Genomic DNA, 20908 nt, shown 5'->3' with positions numbered 1-20908 from the left:
ATAGAGATTTGCATGCCTAGGAAACACCACCCCATATTTGCTTTCTGTGACTTTATATAAGCCTTCCCATGTATGGCAGCCACAATTCATCCAAACTAGACTTTTGTATGCATACAAACCACCACCACGTCGGTGCTTTCTCTGATTGAATACAAGCGGTCCCATGTATGACTCTCACACTTCATCCAAATTAGAGTTTAACAGGCCTACCAACCACCTCCAGAGAGTTGCTTTCTCCTAGGAGACTGTAATCTTTCCTATATAAGACTCTCGAACTTCTTCCAAACTACACCTTAACATGCCTACAAAACACCACCCCATAGTTGAATTCTCTGCCTGACAGTAAGCGTTCCTATATATGATTCTCCTTGTTGTTCCAAGCTACAGTTTAGTATGCCTACACACCACCACCCCATCATTGCTTTGTCTGAGTGAATGTAAGCCTTCCCATATATAACTCTTACACTTCATTGAAGATAGAGTTTAGCAGTCCTACAAACCACCACGAGAGTTGGTTTCTCTGTCACTGTAAGCTTCCCTAGATACGACTCCCGAAATTCCTCCAAACTATTGTTTAACATGTGTAAAAACACCACCCAATAGTTGCTTTCTCTGCGTGAATGTAGGCGTTTCTATATACGACTCGTACTTTTTCCAAACTAGAGTTTAGTATGCCTACAAACCACTACCCCAACGTTGTGTTCTCTGAGTGAATGTAAACTTTCCCGTATGTGACACATACACTTCATTTAAAACAGAGTTTCGCAAGCCTACAAACCACCCCCCGACATTTGCTTTTTCTGCATTGCTGTTACCTCCCAAACTAGACTTTAGCATGCCTGCCTAACACCACACTGTAGTTGCTTTCTCTGCGTGAATAATGTAAGCGTTCTTATATATGACTCTCGTACTCCTTCCAAACTAGACTTTAGCATGCCAAAATTACACCCCCCTGATAGTTACTGTCTGTGAGTGAATATAAGCTTTCCCCTATGTCTCTCGAAATTCTACCAAAGTAGGGATTAGCATGCCTACAAACATCCCTCCCATAGTTGCTTTTTCTGAGTGAATTTAAGCATTCCTAAGTATGACTGACACACGCTTTACAAGATAGAGTTTTGCGTGCTTACAAATCACCCCCATTGTTGCTTTCTCTGAGTGAATTGAAACCTTCCTATGTATGACTCTCCCAGTTCTTCCACACTAGAGTTGAGTAAGCCTACAAACCAATCCCAAACAGCTGCTTTCTCTGAATGAATTTAAGAGTTTCTATGTATGACTAGGGCCCTTAGATTCTCGAAATATTTCAAACTAGAGTTTAGCATGCCTACAATGCACCCATCCATAATTGCTTTCTCTCAGTGAATGTAAGCCTTCCTATATATGACTGTAGCACTTCTTCCAAACTAGAGTATGGCATACCTGGAAACCACCCCCTGATAGTTGCTTTCATTAAGTGAATGTTAACATTCCTATATATGACTCCCGCGATTTTTCCAATCTAAGATTTTAGCAATACTGCATTTCCCCGCAGATAGTTCCTTCCTGTACGTGAATGTAAGCGTTCCTATACATGACTTTCCCCTTTTTCCAAACTAGAGTTTAGGAAGCCTAGAAACCACCCCCACATAGTTACTTTCTGTGAATGTAAGCATTCCTATATATGACTCTCAACTTCCTCCAAAGTAGAGCTTAGCAAGCCTACAAATAAACTCCTTATAATTTCTTTCTCTGAATGAATGAAATCGTTCCTATGTATGACTCTCGAACTTCTTCCAAACTAGTGTTTAGCAAGCCTAAAAACACCCCCCATAGATGCTCCTTCTAACTCAAAGCTAACGTTCCTAGGCATAGGACTCACCCACTTCATCCAAACTAGAGTAAGGCAAGCCTACAAAACACACCACAATAGTTGCTTCCTATAAGTAAATGTAAGCAACCCTATATATGACTATCGCAATACCTCCAAACGAGTTTAGCAAGCCTACAAACCCACGGACCCCACTCCATCGTACCATGGGCATGTGCCCCTGCCTGTCACGCAGGACTCAGGCGGAGCCTCATCTCACACATGGCATGGCTGCAGTGTACGCTTGCTTAACTCTGAGAATGGAAGAAGAGTGAGAATTAGGGTTAGGGTTAGGGGTCGGTGTTTGTTGTTAGGAGTTTGGGTTAGTGTGAGGGTTAGGTGTTAGGTGTTAGGGTTGGGTTTAGGGTTAGGGGTTAATGTTAGTGTTAGGGTTAAGGGTTAGGATTAGGGTTAGAAGTTGGGGTTAGGATTATGGCTAAGGGTTAGTGTTAGAGTTAGGGTCAGGGTTAAGTGTTAGGGTGAGGGTTAACGGTTAGCGTTAGGGTTAAGGGTTAGGATTAGGTTTAAGGGTTAGTGATAGGGTTAGGGTTAACGGTTAGGGTTAGGTTTAGGGTTAAGGGATAGGGTTAGGGTTTGTGGTTTAGCTTTAGGGTTAGGGTTAATAATTCAGGTTAGGTTAGTGTTAGAGCTAAGGGTTATGGTTAGTGTTAGGGGTTAGGGTTAAGATGAGGGTTCCAGGTTAGTGTTAAGGTAAGGAGTTATGGTTAGGATTATGCGTTAGGTTTAGGTTTAGGTTTAGGTCTAAGCTTTAGGGTAAGGGTTAGGGTTAGGTGTTATGTTTATGGGTAGGAGTTAGGGTTACAATTATGGGATAGGGGCTGTCAGGGTAAGTCATGCATTAAGGTAAATTTACGGGATTAAATTTAGGGTTAGGTTTGTGTGTTACGGTGAGCAATAGATTTAGGGTTAGTTGTTATGTTTAGGGGTAGGGTTATGGGTTAGGGGTAGTGTTCAATCTTAGGACATGGGTCCTGCCTGCACTAGGGTGGTGGGTTATGGGGCTGGGATTGTCTCTGGGAACCCCGTCTATCATACACTGCGTATGGGCCAGTGGGCTTCATGCAGGAGACAGCGGTAGAGCCTCCCTTCATGCATGGCATGGGATGATTGCAGGTGTGCTTAACCCTGAGAATGGAAGAAGTGTGATAATTATGGTTATGGTTAGGATTAGGGGTTTGCGGTTAGGGTCAGTGTTAGGGTTAAGAGTTAGAGGTTAAGGGTTAGGGTTAGTGTTAGTTTTAGGCGGTAGGTGTTAGGGTTAGGGTTAAGGATTAGTGTTCAGTGATAGGTTTACTATTAGGGTTAAGGTTTAGGGTGAGTGTTAACGGTTAGGGTTAGGGTTAAGTGTTGGGGTTAGAGTTAGTTGTTAGTGTTAAGGGTTGGATTAGAGTGAAAGAGTAGGGTTAGAGTTAAGGGACAGTATTAGGGTTAAGTTTTAGGGTTAGTGTTAGGGTTAAGGTTTAGGGTTAGCGTTAATGGTTAGGGTTAGGTTTAGCATTAAGTGTTAGGGTTAGGATTAGGGTTAACGGTTAAGGTTAAGTTTAGGGTTAAGGGTCAGTGTTAGGCTTAAGGGTTAGGGTTAGGGTTAAAGCTTAAGACTTAGGTTTAAGTGTTAGGGTTAGGGTTAGGCTTAAGTGTAACGGTGAATGTTAACGGTTAGGGTTAGGGTTAGGGGTTGGGGAAGAGGGATTGGGTTATTGTTAGGGTTAGGGGTTAACTGTTAGGTTTAGGTCATAGGGTTAGGGTTAGGATTACGTTTAGGGTTTAGTGTTAGTGTTAGTGGTTAGGGTTAGGATTAAGGGTTAAGATTAGATTTAAGGTGTACGGTTAACGTTAGGTTTAAATGTTAGTGTTACCATTTACTGTTAGGTTTAGGGTTAAGGGTGAGGTTTAGGATTGATGTTAGGGGTTTGGTTTAGGGGTAGGGTAAAGTGTTAGAGTTAGGACTAGGTTTAGGGTTAAGGGTTATTGTGAGAGTTAATGGTTAGTCTTAGGGTTAAGTGTTGGGTTTAGGATTAGGAGCTTGCGGTTAGGGGTTAAGGTTAGTGTGAGAGTTAGGGCTTAGCTGTTAGGGTTAGGGTTAGCATTTAGGGTTAGGTTTAGGGCTAGGTGTCAGTGTTAGGGTTAGGACTAGGAGTTAGTGTTATTGTTAGGGGTAAGGGTTAGGATTAGTGTTAAGGGTAAGGTTAGGGTTATGGTTAAGTGTTAGGGGTAGGGTTAAGTGTTAGGTTTAGGGTGAATGTTAATGGCTAGTGTGAATGTTGACTGTTAGGGTTAGGCGTAAGGTTTACGGTTAGGGTTAGGTGTTCAGTTAAAGTTTAGGATTAGGGTTAAAGGTAAGGTTAGGGGTAGGGTTAAGTGTTTGTATTACCGTTACGTATTTGTGTTAGGGGTAGGCTTAATGGTTAGGGATAGGTTTATGGTTAAGTGGTAGGGTTAGGGTTTGTGGTTAGGGTTAAGGGTGAGGATTAGGGTTAAGGGTTAGGGTTAGGGTTAAGGGTTAGTATTAGGGTTAAAGTTTAGGGTTAGATTTAGGGTTAAGTGTTAGGGTTAGGTTTAACGGTTAGGGTAGGGTTCAGGGTTAAGGTTTAGGGTTAATTTTACAGTTAGGATTAATGGTTAGGGTTAAGTTTAGGGTTAGTGTTAGGTTTAAGGGTTAGGATGAGGTTTAACAGTTAGTGTTAATTTTTAAGGTTAGGGTTAGGAGTTTGGTGATAGGGGACAGGGTTAGTGTTAGGGGTTAGGGGTTAGAGTTTCTGGTTAGTTTTAGGGTTAGGGGTTAAGTGTTAGGTTTAGGGGTTAGAGTTAGTGTTAGGTTTAGGGTCAGGGGTTAGTGTTAGGGTTAGGGGTTAGGGTTAGGTTTATGGTTAAGATTACGGTTAAGGGTTAAGGATAGGTTTAAATGTTAGGGTTAGGATTAGGGTTAAAGGTAGGGTTAGAGTTAGAGTTAGGGCTAGAGCTAGGGCTAGGGCTTGGGCTAGGGTTAGGGCTAGGGTTATTTTCGGGCTAGGGCTAGGGCTAGGGCTAGGGTTAGGGTTAGATCTAAGGCTAGGGCTAGGCCTAGGGTTTGGGCTAGGGCTAGGGTTAAGGCTAGGTTTAGGGTTAGGGTTAGTGTTAGTGCTAGTGTTAGGGTTAGGGTTAGGTTTAGGGCTAGGGTTAGGTTTAGGGTTAGTGTTAGGGCTAGGAATTGTGCTAGGGCTATGGGTAGTGTAGGGGTGAGCGTTAGGGCTAGGGTTGGTTTAGGGTTAGGGCTAGGGCCTGGTGTAGGGTTATGGTTAGGGTTAGTGTTAGAGGTTCGGGTTAGGGTTAGGGTTAGGGTTAGGTTTATGGTTTATGGTTGGGGTTAGGGTTAGGGTTAGTGTTATGGGTTAGGGTTAGGTTTAGTGTTAGGGTTAGTGCTAGGGCAAGCAATACGGCCAGGGCTAAGGTTAGGTTTAGGGTTAAGGTTAGTGTTAGGGCTAGTGCTAGGGCTACGGTTAGGTCTAGGGCTAGGGCTAGGGCTAGGGTTATGTCTAGGTTTAGGGCTACAGCAAGGGTAGGGTTATAGCTAGGGTTAGAGTTAGGGGTAGGGTTATGGTCATGGTTAGGTGTTATGGTTAGGTTTACGGTTAGGATTAGGTTTTAGAGTTAAGATAGTGTTAGGGTTTTGTGATAGGGTTAGGGTTAGCATTAGGGGTTAGGTTTAGTGTTAGGGGTTAGGTTAAGGGTTTAGGGTTAGGGTGAGCGGTAGGGTAAGGGATAGGTTTAGGGTTTATGGTTAGGTTTAGGGATAGGGTTGGGTTTAGGTTTAGGCTTAGGGTTAGAATTAAGGTTTGGGTTAGGTGTTATGGCTAGGGTCAGTGTTAGGGTAAGGCTTAACAGTTAGTTTTAGGGTTAACTGTTAGGTTAGGATGTGAGGTTTGGAGTGAGGGGTTAGGGTTAGTGCTAAGGCTAGGGGTTAGGATTTGGTGTTTCTGTTAGGGTTTAGTGTTAGGTTCAGTGATAAGGGATAGGGTTAAGTTAGGGTTAGGGGTTAGTGTTAGGTTTAGGTGTTACGGTTAGGTTTTTTGGTTAAGATTAGGGTTAAGGGTTAGGGTTAGGTTTTTGGTTAGGGTTAGGAGCTAAAGTTCGTGTTAGGGTGAAGGATAAGGGTTTGGGTTAGAGTTAGGGTAGAAATAGGGGTTTGAGTTATGGTTAAGGGCTAAGGTTTTGTTTATGTTTAGGATTAAGGTTAGAATTAGTTTTAAGGATAATGGTTAGGTTTAGGGTTATGGTTAGGGGGTAGGGTTAAGCTTAGAGTTAGCGTTAGGGTTATGGTTAGGGGTTAGGGGTTAGTGGTTAGAGTTAGTGTTAGGGTTAGTCTTAGCATTAGGGATATGGTTAGGTTTAGGGGGTTGTTTTAGTGTTAGTGTTAGGGGTTAGGGGTTAGGGTTAGGGTTAAGGTTAGGGGTTAGCATTAGGGTTAGCATTAGAGTTAGGATTAAGATTAGGGTTTAGGGTTTGGATTAGGGGTTAGGGTTAGCTTTACATTTAGGGTTAGGGTTAGAATTAGGGTTAGGGTTAGTGGTTAGTGTTAAGGTTAGGGTTAGAAGTTAGGGTTAGGGTTTGCGTTAAGGTTAGGGTTAGCGGTTAGAGTTAGAGTTATTGTTAGGGTTTGGAGTTAGGTTTACTTTTAGCGTTAGGGGTTATGGCTGTTAGGGTTAGGGTTATGGTTCAGGTAAGGGATAGTGTTAGGGTTAGTGTTAGGGCTAGGGCTAGGGCTAGGGCTAGGGTTAGGTTTAGGGTTAGGGTTAAGGTTAGAGTTAGGGCTAGGTCTAGGGGTATGATTAGGGCTAGGGCTAGAGTTAGGTCTAGGTTTCGGGTTAGGGCTAGGTTTATGGTTAGGACTCGGGTTAGGGTTAGTGTTAGGGATTAGTGTTAAGGTTATGGTTAGAGGTTAGGTTAGGGTTAGGGGTTAGTGGTAGTGTTAAAGTTATCATTTAACATTAGGGCTAGGGTTAGTGTTAGGGTTAGGAATAGGGGTTAGTGGTAGGGTTTAGTGTTAGGTTTATATTTATGGTTAGGGTTAGAATTATGATTAGTTTTAGGGGTTCAGGTTACAATTTGAGTTAGGGTTAGTGTTAGGGGTTATGATAAGTTTAGTTTTGGGTTAGGGTTAGGGTTAGGGTTAGTGTAAGAGTTGTCCTAGGTTTAGTGTTAGGGTTAGGGTTAAGAATTAGGTGTAGTTTTAGTGTTAGGGGTTTAGGGTTATGGTTAGGGTGAGGGGTTAGGGTAAGGTTAGTGTTTTGGTTAGTGTTATGGTTAGGGATTGGGTTAGGTTTAGGGTTAGGGTTAGGTGTTAGGGTTATATTTAGGGTTAGGGTTAGGGCTAGGGCTAGGGCTATGATAAGAGCTAGGGCTAGGGCAAATTTTACGTCTAGGTCTATGGTTAGATCTAGGGTTTGGGTTAGGCCTGGGGTTAGGGCTAGGGTTAGGCATTAGGGTTATGGTTAGTGTTGGGTTTAGTGTTATGTTTAGGGTAAGGGGTTAGGGTTAGGTTAAGGGTTAGGGTTAGGGCTAATGGATAGGGTTAGGTAGTGTTAGGGATTAGGATTAGGGTTAGAGTTTAGGGTTAGTTTTAGGGTTGGGGTTAGGGGTTAGTGTTAGGGTTACGTTAGGGTTTAGTGTTAATGCTAAGGTTAGTGTTAGGGTTAGGATTAGGGGTTAGGGTTAGTGTTTAGGGTTAGGTTTATGTTCAGGGTTAGCGTTAGAATTAGGATTATGTTTAGGGGTTAGTGTTCAGGTGTGTGTTAGCCTTAGGGTTTAGGGTTTTGGTAGGCTTAGGTTAGGGTTAGGGTTAGGGTTAGTGTAAGAGTTTTGTTAGGTTTAGGGTTAGCATTAGGGTTAGGGATTAGGGGTATGTTTATTGTTAGGGGGTTAGTGTTAGGGTTAGTTAGGGGATAAGGTTAGGGTTAGTGTTATGGTTAGGGATTGGGTTAGGTTTAGGGTTAGGGTTAGGTGTTAGGATTAGGTTTAGGGTTAGGGTTAGAGTTAAGTGTTAGGTTTAGCATTAATGGTTAGGGTAGCTTTTAGGGTTAAGGGTTAGCTTAAGGTTTAACATTTAGTCTTAGGGTTAACTGTTAGGGTTAGGGTTAGCGGTTTGGGGTTCAGGGTTAGGGATACTGTAAGGTTATGGGTTAGGGGTTAAAGTTTGGGGTAGTGTTAGGGTTACAGTTAGGGTTTAGGGTTAGGGTTAGGGTTAGGGTTAGTGTTAGGGTTAGGGTTAGCAGTTAGGGTTAGGGTTAGGGTTAGTGTTTGGGGTTAGGTTTACGGTTAGGGTTAGGGGTTAGAGCTGTTAGGGTTAGGGTTATTGTTAGGGTTATGGTTAGGTTTAGTGTTAGCGGTTATGGTTGATAGGGATATGGTTAGGGTTAGGGATAGTGTTAGGGTTAGGGTTAGTGCTAAGGTTAGGGATAGGGCTAGGGCTAGCGCTAGGGTTAGGTATACAGTTAGGGTGAGTGTTAAGGGTAAGCCTAGGGCTAGGGTTATGATTAGGGCTAGGGCTAGGGCTATGGCTAGGGCTAGGGTTAGGTCTTGGTCTAGGATTAGAGCTAGGGTTAGGGTTAGGCCTGGGGTTAGGTTTAAGGTTAAGCATTAGGGTTAGGGCTAGGGTTTGGGGTTAGTGTTAGTGTTAGGGTTAGAGGTTAGGGTTAGGTTAATGGTTAGGGTTAGGGGTTATGGATAGGGTTAGTTTAGTGTTAGGGTGTAGGGTTAGGTTTAGATTTTATGGCTAGGGTTAGTGTTAGGTGTACGATTAGGGGTTAGCTTTTGTATTTAGGGTTAGGTTTATGTTTAGGTTTAGGGTTATAATTAAGATTAGGGTTAGGGGTTAGGTTTAGTGTTTGCGTTAGGATTATGGTTTAGGGTTATGGTGCATTATGTTAGGGTTAGGGTTAGGGTTAGTGTAAGTGCTTTGTTAGGTTTAAGGTTAGGGATAGGGTTAGGGTTTGCAGTTTTGGGTCTGGGGTTGGGGATAGTGTTAAGGTTAGGGGTAAAGGGTTAGGGATTTTGGTTAGTGTTAGGGTTGGGGCTTTTGTTTTAGGTTTAAGGCTAAGAGATAGGGTTATATTTAGTGTTAGGGGTTAATGTTAGGGTTAGGGTTTAGGTTAGGGTTATGGGTTAGGGTTAAGGTTAAGGGGAAGTGTTGGGTTTATGTTTAGGGTTAGGGTTAGAAGTAGGGTTAAGGATAGGTGTTATGGTTAGGGTTAGGGTTAGGGGTTAGTGTTGGTGTTATGGTTAGGATTAGGGGTTAGGCGTTAAAGTTATTACAGTTTGGGTTAGGTTTAGGGTTAGGGTTTGGGGTTAGGTTTAGGGTTAGGGTTAGTGGTTAGAGTTAGGCTTATGGTTTGGGTTAGGCTTTAGGGTTACAGTTAGGGGTTACGGTTAGGGTTAGGGTTTAGGGTTATGGTTAGTGTTAGCATTAGGCGTTAGTGTTAGGGTTAGTGATACGGTTAGGTTTTAGGTTTAGGGTTAGCATTAGGGTTAGGGTTAGGATTAGGGGTTACGGTTAGGGGTTAGGGTTAGGTTTATGTTTAGGGTTAGTGTTAGAATTAGTGTTAGGGTTAGCGGTTAGAGTTAGGGTTATGGTTAGCGTTAGGGGTTAGGGTTAGGGCTCGGGTTATCATTAAGGTTAGGGTTAGTGATTAGGGTTAGTTTTCTTGATAGAGTTAAGATTTGGGGTTATGTTTAGAGGGTAGGGCTTTAGGGTTAGTGTCAGGGTTAGGGTTAGGGTTAGTGTTAGTGTTAGGGCTAGGGCTAGGGTTCGGGCTAGGGCTAAGGCTAGGGCTAGGGCTAGAGTTAATTTGAGGGTCAGGGCTAGGTCTAGGGTTAGGTCTAGGTCTAGGGCTAGGGCTAGTGATAGAGCTAGGGTTAGACTTAGGGCTAGGTTTAGGGTTAGGGTTAAGAGTTAGGGTTAATATTAAGGTTAGGGTTAGGTGTTAGGTTTAGGGTAAGTGTTAGGCTTTGGGGTTAGGTTTAGGTATAGGGTTAGGGGTTAGGTTTAGGGTAGGGGTTAGGGTTAGGGTTAGGGGTTAGGGTTAGTGTTAGGGTTTTTGGTTAAGTGAGCGTTAGGGTTAAGGTTAGCATTAGGGGTTAAGGTTAGAGTTAGAGAATAGGGTTAGGTTTAAGTTTAGGCTGAAGGTTAGAATTAAAGTTAGGGTTAGGTATTAGGGCTAGAGTTATGGTTAGGGTAAGGTTTAACGGTTAGTCTTAGGGTTAACTGTTATGGTTAATAAGTGAGGTTTGGTTTCAGGGTATAGGGTTAGTGTTAAGGTTAGAGGTAAAGGTTCGGTGTTACTGTTAGAATTAGGTGTTTAGTATTAGGTTTTGGGGTAAGGGATAGGGTTAGGTTTAGAGTTAGGGGTTAGTGTTAGGATTATGGGTTAGGGTTACATTTATGGTTAAGATTAGGGTTAAGGGTTAGAGTTAGGGTTCGGGGTAGGGTTAGGGGCTAGAGTTAGTGTTAGGGTTAGTGTTACAGGTTAGGGTTTGGTTTAGGTTTAGGCTTAGGGTTAGGATTACGGTTACGGATAGTGATTAGGGTTAGGGTTATGGTTAGAGGTTAGAGTTAGGTTTAGAGTTTGCGTTAAGGTTACAGTTAGGGGTTAGGATTAGGGTTAAGGTTTATGGTTAGCATGAGCGTTAAGATTAGGGTTAAGATTAGGTGTTAGAGTTAGGGTTAGGGTAAAGTGTTAGGTTTAGGTTTAGGCTGAAGGTTAGAATTAAGGTTACCGTTAGGTGTTAGGGCTAGGGTTACAGTTAGGTTAAGGTTTAACAGTTAGTCTTAGGGTCAAATGTTAGGGTTAGGATGTGAGGTTTGGGTTTAGAAGCTAGGGTTAGTGTTAAGGTTAGGGGTTAGGGTTTGGTGCTACTGTTAGGGTTAGGGGTTTGTGTTAGTTTTAGGTTAAGGTATACGGTTAGGTTTAGGTTTAAGGGTTAGTGTTAGGGTTAGTGGTTAGGGTTAGGTTTAAGGTTAAGATTAGGATTAAGGGTTAGGTTTAGGGTTTGGGTTAGGGTTAGGGGCTAAAGTTAGTGTTAGGGTTAGGATTAGTGGTTAGGGTTAGGGTTTGGGTTAGGGTTAGGAACAGATTTTAGGGTTAGGGTTAAGGGTTAGGGTTTGGTTTAGGTTTAGGCTTAGAGTTAGTATTAGGGTTAGGGATAGGGTTTAGGGTTAGGGTTATGGTTAGGGGTTAGGGTTAGAGTTAGAGTTAGTGTTAGGGTTACGGATAGGCGTTAGGTGTTAGAGTTAGGGTCAGGGTTATTCTTAGCTTTAAGGTTAGGGTTAGGATTAGGGTTTAGTGTTAGTGTCAGGGTTTATGGTTAGGGTTAGTGGTTAGGGGTTAAGGTTATTGTTAAGTTTAGGGATTAGGTTTAGGTTTATGGTTTAGGGTGAGGTTTAGGATTAGGGATTAGGGTTTGGTTTAGAGGTTAAGGTTAGGTTTATGTTTAGGGTTAGGGTCAGAATTATGGTTAGGGTTAGGTGTTAGTGTTAGGGTTAGTGTTAGAAGTTAGGGTTAAGGTTAGGGTTAGGGTTAGCACTAGGGTTAGCGTTAAGGTTATGGTTAACAGTTAGTGTTAGGGTTAGGGTTTGTGGTTAGGTTTATTGTTAGGGTTTAGGGCTGTTAGGGTTAGGGTTAGGTTTAGGTTTAATGTTAGAGTTTAGGGTATTTAGGGTTATGGTTAGGTTTATGGATAGTGTTAGGGTTAGTGTTAGGGCTAGTGTTATGACTAGGTCTAGGGCTAGGGCTAAGGCAAGGTCAGGTTTACGGTTAGGGGTAAGGTTAGGGTCAGGGCTAGGGCTAGGGCTATGATTAGGGCTAGGGTTAGGGCTATGGCTAGGACTAGGGTTAGGTCCAGGACTAGAGTTAGAGCTGGGTTAGTGTTAGGGCTGGGGTTAGCTTTACGGTTAGGTGTTATGGTTAGGAATAAGGTTAGGATTCAGGGTTAGGTTTAGGGTTAGGGTTAGGGGTTAGGGTTGGGTTAAGCGTTATGGTTAGGGCTTATGGATAGGCTTATGTTAGTGTTAGGGATTAGGGGTTAGGGTTAGAGGTTAGGGTTAGGTTTACGGTTAGGATTATGGGTTAGTTTTAGGGTTAGGGTTAGGTTTAGGGTTTAGTGTTAGGGCTAGGGTTAGTGTTAGGGTTAGACTTAGGGTTTAGCGTTAGGGTTTAGGATTAGGTTTATATTTAGTGTTAGGATTAGAATTAGGATTAGGGTTAGGGGTTAGGTTTAGGGTTAGTGTTAGGGTATTGGGTTATGGTACATTTAGGTTAGGGTTAGCCTTAGGGTTAGTGTAAGGCTTGTGTTAGGATTAGGGTTAGGGATTAAGGGTATGGTTAGTTTTAGGGGGTTAGGGTTAGGGTTAGGGTTCCGGGTTAGGGATAGGGTTAGTGTTCTGTTTAGCGTTATGGTAAGGGATAGGGTTAGGTTTAGGGTTAGGTTTAGGAGTTAGGGTTTGCTTTAGAGTTATGGTTAGGCTTAGTGTTAGTGTTAAGTGTTAGGTTTAGGGTTAATGGTTAGGGTAGCGTTTAGGGTTAAGGGTTAGGGTAAGGTTTAGCGGTTAGTCTTATCATTATCTGTTAGTTTTAGGATTAATGGTTTGGGGTTCGGGGTTGTGGATAGTGTTAACATGACGTGTTAAGGGTTAGGGTTTGTGGTTAGTGTTAGGGTTGAGAGTTTAGTTTTACATTTAGGGGTAACGCATAGGGTTAAATTTAGGGTTAGGGGTTAATGTTAGGGTTAGGTTTTGGGTTAGGGTTATGGGTTAGGGTTAGGGTTATGGGTTACGGTTAAGGTTAAGGGTAAAGGTTAGGTTTATGTTTAGGGATAGGGTTAGAAGAAGGGTTAGGGATAGGTGTTAGGTTTAGGGTTAGTGTTAGGGGTTAGTGTTCGTGTTATGGTTAGGATTAATGATTAGGGGTTAGGGTTGTTAGGGTTTGGGTTAGTTTTAGGGTTAGGGTTTGGGCTAGGTTTAGGGTTAGGGTTTGGGTTAGGCGTTAGGGTTACTGTTAGGGGTTAGGAGTAGGGTTAGGGTTTAGGGTTATGGTTAGGGTTATAGTTAGGCATTAGGGTTAGGGTTAGCAATAGGTTAGGTTTTAGGTTTAGGGTTGATGTTAAGGTTAGGTTTAGGATTAGGTGTTAGGGTTAGGGGTTAGTGTTAGGTTTAGGTTTAGGGTTAGTGTTAGAACTAGTGTTAGGGTTAGGGTTAGCGGTTAGAGTTAGGGTTATGGTTAGGGTTAGGGATTAGGGTTAGGATTAGCGTTCGGGTTAGGATTAGAGGTTACTGTTAGTTTTAGTGATAGAGTTAAGGTTTGGGGTTATGGTTAGAGGTTAGGGCTCTTAGGCTTAGGGTCAGTGTTAGGGATAGTGTTGGGCTTCTGCTTTGGGCTAAGGTTAGGGATAGGGCTAGGGCTAGGGTTAGGGCTAAGGCTAGGGTTAGAGCTAGGTGTGAACTTTGGGCTAGGTTTATGGTTAGGGTTAGGAGGTAGGGTTAGTTTTAGGGTTAGTGGTTAGGGTTAGGGTAAGGGTTAGGGTTTGGGGTTAGGGTTAGGTTTACGGGTTAGGGTTAGGGTTAGGTTTAGGGTTAGTGGTTAATGTTAGGGTTAGGCTTAGGGGTTAAGGTTAACGTTAGAGTTAAGGGTTAGGATTAGGGTTAAGTGTTACGGTTCGGGTTAGGTTTAAAGGTTAGTGTTAGGGTTAACTGTTAAGGTTAGGTTTAGGGTGAAGGGTGAGTGTTAAGGTTAGTTTAGGCGTCAGGGTTAGGGTTACGATTAAGTGGTAGGGTTAGGGTTAAAGGTTAGGATTAGGGTTAGGGATAATGGTTATGGTGAGGGTTAACGGTCAGGGTTAGGGTTACCGGTTAGGGTTAAGTTTTAGGGTTAGGGTTAAGCGTTGCGGTTAGCATTAGGGTTAGAGTTAAGGGTTATGGTTACGGTTAGGGTGTTAGGTTTACAGTTCACGGTTAAGGTTAGGGTTAGGTGTTAGCGTTAGGTTTAGAGCTAGTGTTAGGTCTAGGTGTTAAGGTAAGGGTTAGGTTTAGGGTTAAGGGTTTGGGTTAGGTTTAAGGGTTAGGGTTAGGATTAGGGTTAAGTGTGAGGGTTACGGTTAGGGTTTAGGGTTTAGGGTTAGGGTTAAGAGTTAGAGTTAGGGTTAGATTTTAGCGTTAGTGTTAGGGGCTAAAGTTAGGGTTCGGTTTAGGGTTTTTCTTAGGGTTATGGTTATGGTTAGCAGTTTTGGGTTAGGTTTAGGGTTTAGGAGTTATGGTAATGGCTGGGATGTAGGGTTAGAGTTATGGGATGGGGTTGTTGTTAGGGTAAGTGTTATGCACTAATGTTAGGTTAAGGGGTTAGGGTTAGGGGTATGGTTTGGTTTATGTTTTACAGTGAGCAATAGGGTTAGGGTTAGGTGTTACGTTTAGAGTTAGGGTTATGAGTTAGAGTTAGTGTTTATACTCAGGGCATGGGCCCTGTCTACACTAGGTTGGTGAGTTAAGGGGCTGGGATTGTCGCTGGCAACCCCTTCTATTGTATGCTGGGTATAGGCCTGTAGGTATCATGCAATACACAGTGGCAGGGCCTCCTTTCATGCATGGCATGGGAGGATTGTAGGCTTGCTTAACTCTCAGAATGGAAGAACTGTGAGAATTAGGGTTATGGTTTGGGTTAGGGGTTTGGGGTTAGGGGTTGGGGTTAATGTTAGTGTTAGGGGTTAGGGGTTAAGAGTTAAGGTTAGCATTAGGGTTAGGGGGTTAGGTGTTAGGGTTAAGGTTAGGGGTTGGACTTAGGGTTAGGGTTAATGTTAAGTGTTCAGGTTAGGGTTAGTGTTAGAGTTAAGGTTTATGGTAAGGGTTAGGGGTTAGGGTTAGGATCAGGGTTCAGTGTTAGTGTTAGGGTAAGGGTTTAGGTTTAGGGTTATGGGTTAGGGTTAGGTTTAGGGTTAGGTCTGGGCTTTAGGGTAAGGGTTAGGGTTTAGGTGTTACGGTTATGGCTAGGAGGTAGGGTTAGAATTATGGGATAGGGATTCTTGTCAGGGTAAGTGTTATGCATTAAGGTTAGTTTAAGGGGTTAAAGTTAGGGTTACGGTTAGGTTTACATGTTACAGTGAGCAACAGATTTAGGGTTAGGTGTTATATTTAAGGTTAGGGATACGGGTTTGTGGTTGTGTTCATACTTAGGACACGGGCTCTGTCTGCACTGGGGGGAGGTGTGTTAGGAGGCTGGGATTGTCGCTGGGAACCCACTCTATCCCACACTGGGTATGGGCCCCTGGGTTTCATGCAGGACACAGTGACAGAGCCTTCTTTCACGCATGGCATGGGAGGATTATAGGCTTTCTTAATTCTGAGAAAACAAGAAGTCTCAGAATTAGATTTAGGGTTACGATTATGGTTGAGGTTAGAGATTAAGCTTAGTGTTAGGGTGAGTGCTTAGTGTTAGGGGTTACGGTTACAACTAGGGTTAAGTTTTGGGTTTATGGTTATGGTTAGGGATACGGGTCAGAGTTAGGGTTATTGGTTAAGGTTAGGGTCAGGGATAGATCTATGCATTAGGGTAAGGGTTAGGGTTAAGTTTTATGGATAGGGTTAGGTGTTAGGGTTAGGGTTAAGGGTTAGAGTTAGGCTTAGGTTTTAGGGTTATGGATTAGGGTTAGGTTTAGGGTTGTTTGTAGGGTTAAGGTTAGGGTTAGCGGTTTAGGGTTAGGGTTAGGGTTTAGGTGTTACGGTTATGGCTAGGAGGTAGGATTAGACTTATGGGATAGGGGTTGTTGTTAGGGTTAGGGTTATGCATTAAGGTTAGGTTAAGGGGTAGGGTTAGGGTTAGGGTTATGTTTATGTGTTAAGGTGAGCAATAGGGTTAAGGTTCGGTGTTATGTTTAGGGTTCGGTTTATGGGTTAAGTGTAGTGTGTCTATGCTTAGGGCATGGGCCCTGTCTGCACTAGTGGCATGGGTTAGGGTGCTGTGATTGTCACCAGGAACCCACTCTATCGTATGCTGGGTATGAGCCCTTGGGTTTCATGTAGGATCATGGCAGATCATCCTTTCATGCATGTCATGGGAGGATTGTAGGCTTTCTTAACTCTAAGAATGGAAGAAGTCTGAGAATTAGATTTAGGGTTAGGATTATGGATAGGGTTAGGGATTAACGTTAGTGTTACCTTGAGGGTGTATGTTTAGGTGTTAGGGTTAGGGTTAGGGTGGTTGTTTGGTTAGGGTTAGGGCTAGAGATGTTATAAGTGGTAGGGTTAGGCTTAGGGTTATCATTAGGGTTAGGGTTAGGGTTAGTGTTTTACAGTTAGTGTAATGGTTTAGGTACTACCGTTACGGTTACGGGTTAGGGTTAGAGTTAGGGGATAGAGGTTGGGTTCAGTGTTAGGTTTAGGGTTAGTAACAGGGTTAGGGTTAGGTGTTATTCTTAGGGTTAGGGGTAGTGGTGAGGCTTAGGGATTAGGGTTAATGCATGGGTCCTATCTGCGATATGTGGGGTCAGGAACAGGGAGCATCACTGAGACCCCACTCCATTGCACCCAGGCCATGGGACCCTGCCTCTCACTTGGGATACTGGGACAGAGCCTCATCTCATGCAGGCTCGGGTTGGTTGTAGGCTTGCTTATCTCTGCAAATGGAAGAAGTGTGAGAATTAAATTTAGGATAATGGTAAGGGGTAATGATTATTGTTAGGGTTAGGGATGAGGAGTACCTTTAGGGGTTAGTGTTAGGCTTAGGGGTTAGGGTTAAGGTTAGGGTTTAGTGTTAGTGTTGGGGGTTAGGGTCTGGGGTTAGGTTTTGGGTTAGGTGTTAAGGTTAGTGTTAAGGCGTAGATTTAGCGGTTAGTTTAAGGGCACAAGACCTGTCTATCTATTGTGAGAGGGGGGCGGATAGGGTCACTGCAACACCACTCCATCGTACCCTGGACTTAAGGCCCTGAATATACTGCTGCCCTCAGGTGGAGCCTCATCTCATGCATGGCACGGCTGGATTGTAGGTTTGCTTAACTCTGAGAATGGAAGAAGTGTGAGAATTAGACTTAAGATTAGGGTTAGGGTTAGAGTTCAGTGTAGGGTTAGGGTTAGGGTTTAGGGTTTGGGTTAGGGTTAGGGTCAGGGGTTAGGGTTAGCGTTAGGTGTTAGGGTTAGCGGATTCAGGTTAGGACATGGGGCCTATCTGATCTATCAGGGGTGGGAAATGAGAAGATCGCTGGGGCCCCACTCCATCGTACCCAGGGAATGGTCCCCTGAGTTTCATGTCGGACACAGGGACAGAGCCTGATCTCATGCATGACATGGGTGGATTGTAGACTTTGTTAACTTTTCAAACTGTAGAAGTCTGAGAATTACATTTGGGGTTAAGGTAAGTTGTTAGGATTAAGGTTTGCATTGGGTGTTAGGGACTAAGATTAGGTTTAGGGGTTACTGTTAGAGGTTACAATTAGGGTTAGGGTTACTGTTATGGTTAGGGATTAGGACTATGTTTAGTAGTTCAGTTTAGGTTTAGGATGAGGGGTTATGTTTAGGTTTTGGGATTAGTGTTACTGTTAGGATGTAGGTTCCTGGGTTATGGTTTGGACACGGGTTCAGGTTAGTGTTAGCTTAGGTTTCATTATTATGTTAATGATTAGGGTTAGGGGTTAGTGTTAGGGTTAGGTTTAGGGTTTTTCATAGGGTTAAGATTCAGGTTACTGGTTTAGGGTTAGAGTTAGGCTTTAGGTGTTATGGTTACAGCTAGGAGGTAAGGTTAAAGATATGGGATAGGGATTTTTGTTAGGGTAAGGGTTATGGATTAAGGTTAAGGGGTTAGGATTAGGGTAATGGTTAGCATTACATGTTAAGGTGAGCAGTTCGGTTAGGGTTAGGTTTTATGTTTAAGGTTAGGGTTATGGGTTAGGGGTAGTGTTTATGCTTATGACACAGGCCCAGTCTGCAGTAGGAGGGTGGGTTAGGGGGGATGGAATTGTCGCCAGGAAGCCCTTCTATTGTATGCTGGGTATGGGCCTGTGGGTTTCATGCAGGACACAGTGGCAGAGCCTCCTTTCACGCATGGCATGGGAAGATTGTAGGCTTGCTTAACTCTGAGAATGGAAGAAGTGTGAGAATTAGATTTAGGTTTAGGATTAAGGATAGGGTTAAAGGTAGGGTTAGGGTTAGGGTATAAGCTTTGGGTTAGGGTTAGTGTCAGGGGTTAGGGTTAGCATTATGTGTTAGGGTTAGGATTAGGGTTAGGGTTAGGTGTTATGTTTAGGGTTAGAGTGAGAGGTTAGGTTTATGGATTTGGGTTAGTACATGGGTCCTAACTGATCCATCAGGGGTGGGGAAAAGGGAAGATAGCCGTGGCCCCACTCCATCGTACCATGGGCATGAGCCCCTGCCTTTCATGTAGGACATGGGGCAGAGCCTCATCTCACACATGGCATAGGTGGATTGTAGGCTTCCTTAACTTTTAAAACTGAAGAAGGCTGGGAATTACATTTGAGGTTAGGGTAATGGGTTAGGATTAAGGTTAGCTTTAGGTGTTAGGCACTAGGATTAGGTTTAAGGGTTACGATTAAAGGTTAGAATTAGGGTTAGATTTACTATTATGGTTAGAAATTCGGATTATGTTAGTAGTTAGGTTTATGTTTAGGGTGAGGGGTTATGTTTAGGTTTTGGGATAAGGGTTACTGTTAGTATTTAGGTTCCTGGGTTACTGTGAGGGCTAGGTGTTCAGGTTAGTATTAGCTTAGGTTTAATTATTAGTGTTAAGGCACGGACCCTGCCTAATCTATGGGGCACTGTCGGTGTGGAGCATGGTTGCGTCTCCACTCCATCATACCCTGAGCCTTGGCTCTGACTGTCACGCAGGACTCAAGCAGAGCCTCATCTCACACATGGCATGGCTAGATTGTAGGCTTGCTTAACTCCTAGAATGGAAGAAGTGTGAGAATTAGATTTAGGGTTAAGATTAGGGTTAGGGTTTAGGTTTAGGTTTAGGGTAAACGGTTAGGGTTAGGAATATCATTAGGGTTAAGGGCTAACATTAGTGTTAGGGCTAGGGTTTAGGGTTAGGGTCATTGTTTGATTAGGGATAGGGCTAAGTTCATCGTAAGGGGTAGGGTTAGGGTTAGGGTTATGTTTAGGGTAAGGGTTAGGGATAGCGTTTTTGGGTTAGTGTTAGTGGTTAGGTGTTATGGTTTTGGTTATGGGTTCATGTCAGAGTTAGGCGTTCTGGTTAGGGTTAGGGTTAGGGATGACGGTTAGTTGGAGAGGTTAGGATTAAGTTTACTGTTAGGTTAGGGGGTTGGTTTAGCATTAGGGTTGGGTTATGGGTTAGAGTTAGGGATTAGGGTTAAGGAATTGGCCCAATCTGCTCTATTCGCGGTCGGGACTGGGAGCATCACCGAGTCCCCACTCCATTGTACCGAGGTCATGGGACCCTGGCTCTCATGTGGGACACAGGGACGGAGCATCATCTGACATATGGCATGCGTTGGTTGTAGGCTTGCTTATTTCTGCGAATGGAAGAAGTGTGAGAATTACATTTAGGGTTAGGATAATGAGTTAGAATTATGGTTAGGAATAGGGTCTATGGTTATGGTTAAGGTTAGGGCTCAGAGTTGGTGTTGTGGGTAGGGTCAGGCGTTAGGTTTAGTTTTATGGGTTAGAGTTAATGTTAGGGCTTAGATTTAGTGGTTAGTTTAAGGCAGAGGCGAGTCTAATCTATGATGAGAGGGGTGCGGAGGGGGTGGGTGTCACACCACACCATTGTACCCTTGCCTTGGGCCCAGACCTACTATCAGGGCTCAGGTGGAGCCTCATCTCACGCATGGCATGGCTGGATTTTAAGGTTGCTTAACTCTGAGAATGGATAAGTATGAGAATTAGGGTTAGGGTTAAGATTAGGGGTTGGGGTTGGGGTTGAGGTTGGGATTGGGGTTAGGGTTCAGGTTAGTGTTAGGGTTAGGGGTTAGTATCCGGTTTAGGGTTAGGATTAACTGTTAGGGGTAGGGGTTAGGGTTAGGGTTATGGATTAGGGTTAGTGTTAAGGTCTTTGTTAGGGTTAGGGTTGTTAGGTTTAGGGATAAGGTTAGGGTTTTTGATAGTGTTAGGGTTAGGGTGAGAGTTTTTGAGTTAGTGTTAGGGTTTAGGTGTTATGGTTATAAATAGGGGTTAGTGTTAGTGTTAAGGTGTAGGGTGTGGGGTTAGGGTTAGGGTTATTTTTAGGGTTAGTTTAGGGTTTGGTATTAGCATTAGGGTTAGGATTAGGTGGTATGGGTAAGATTAGAGTGATGGGTGAGAGCTAGGGTTTAGGGTTAGGGAATGGACGCTATTTGTTCTAACGGGGGGTCAGGAACTGGGAGCATTTCTGGAACCCGACTCCATCGTATGCAGGGCAGGGGCCCTTACCTTTCACGTGGGACACAAGGGCGCAGCTTTATCTCACACTTGGCATGGGTGTATTGTAGGCTTTCTTAACTCTGATAATAGAAGAAGTATGAGATTTAGATTTAGGGTTAGGGTTAGGATTAGGGGTTAGGAATTGGGTTAGGAATAGCGTTAGGGGTTAGGGTTAGGAATTAGGATTAATTTTAGGAGTTAGGGTTAGGGTGAACAGTTAACATTAAGATTAGTGCTTAGGTTTAGTGTTAGGGGTTAGGGTCAGCGGTTTTGTGAGGATTAGGTTTAGGGTTGGTGTTTAGGGTTAAGGGTTAGGTTTAGGCTTGGGCCCTGTCTACTCTATGAGTGCTCAGGGATGGAGAGCATCACAGGGACCCCACTCCAGCGTACCCTGTGCGTGAGGCCCTGACTGTCACGCAGGACACGGGCAGAGCTTCATCTCACAAATAGCATGGCTGGATTGTAGTCTTGCTTAACTCTGAGAGTAGAAGAAGTGTGAGAAGTTCTGTCAAACACAACTAAGAAAGTCATTTCATAGGAAGAGGCTAACTCTTAGCCAGAGAGGAGTCATGAACAGGAACACTTACATTCACTGAGAGAAAGCCACTATAAAGGGGTGGATTGTAGGACTCAACTAATGCCTAACACAAACCCTA

The sequence above is a fragment of the Lemur catta genome, unplaced genomic scaffold (genome assembly GCF_020740605.2).
Source record: "Lemur catta isolate mLemCat1 unplaced genomic scaffold, mLemCat1.pri scaffold_43_ctg1, whole genome shotgun sequence".
Lineage (NCBI taxonomy): Eukaryota > Metazoa > Chordata > Mammalia > Primates > Lemuridae > Lemur > Lemur catta.
The sequence above is the reverse complement of the archived record's forward strand: the minus strand, read 5'-3'. Positions refer to the sequence as shown.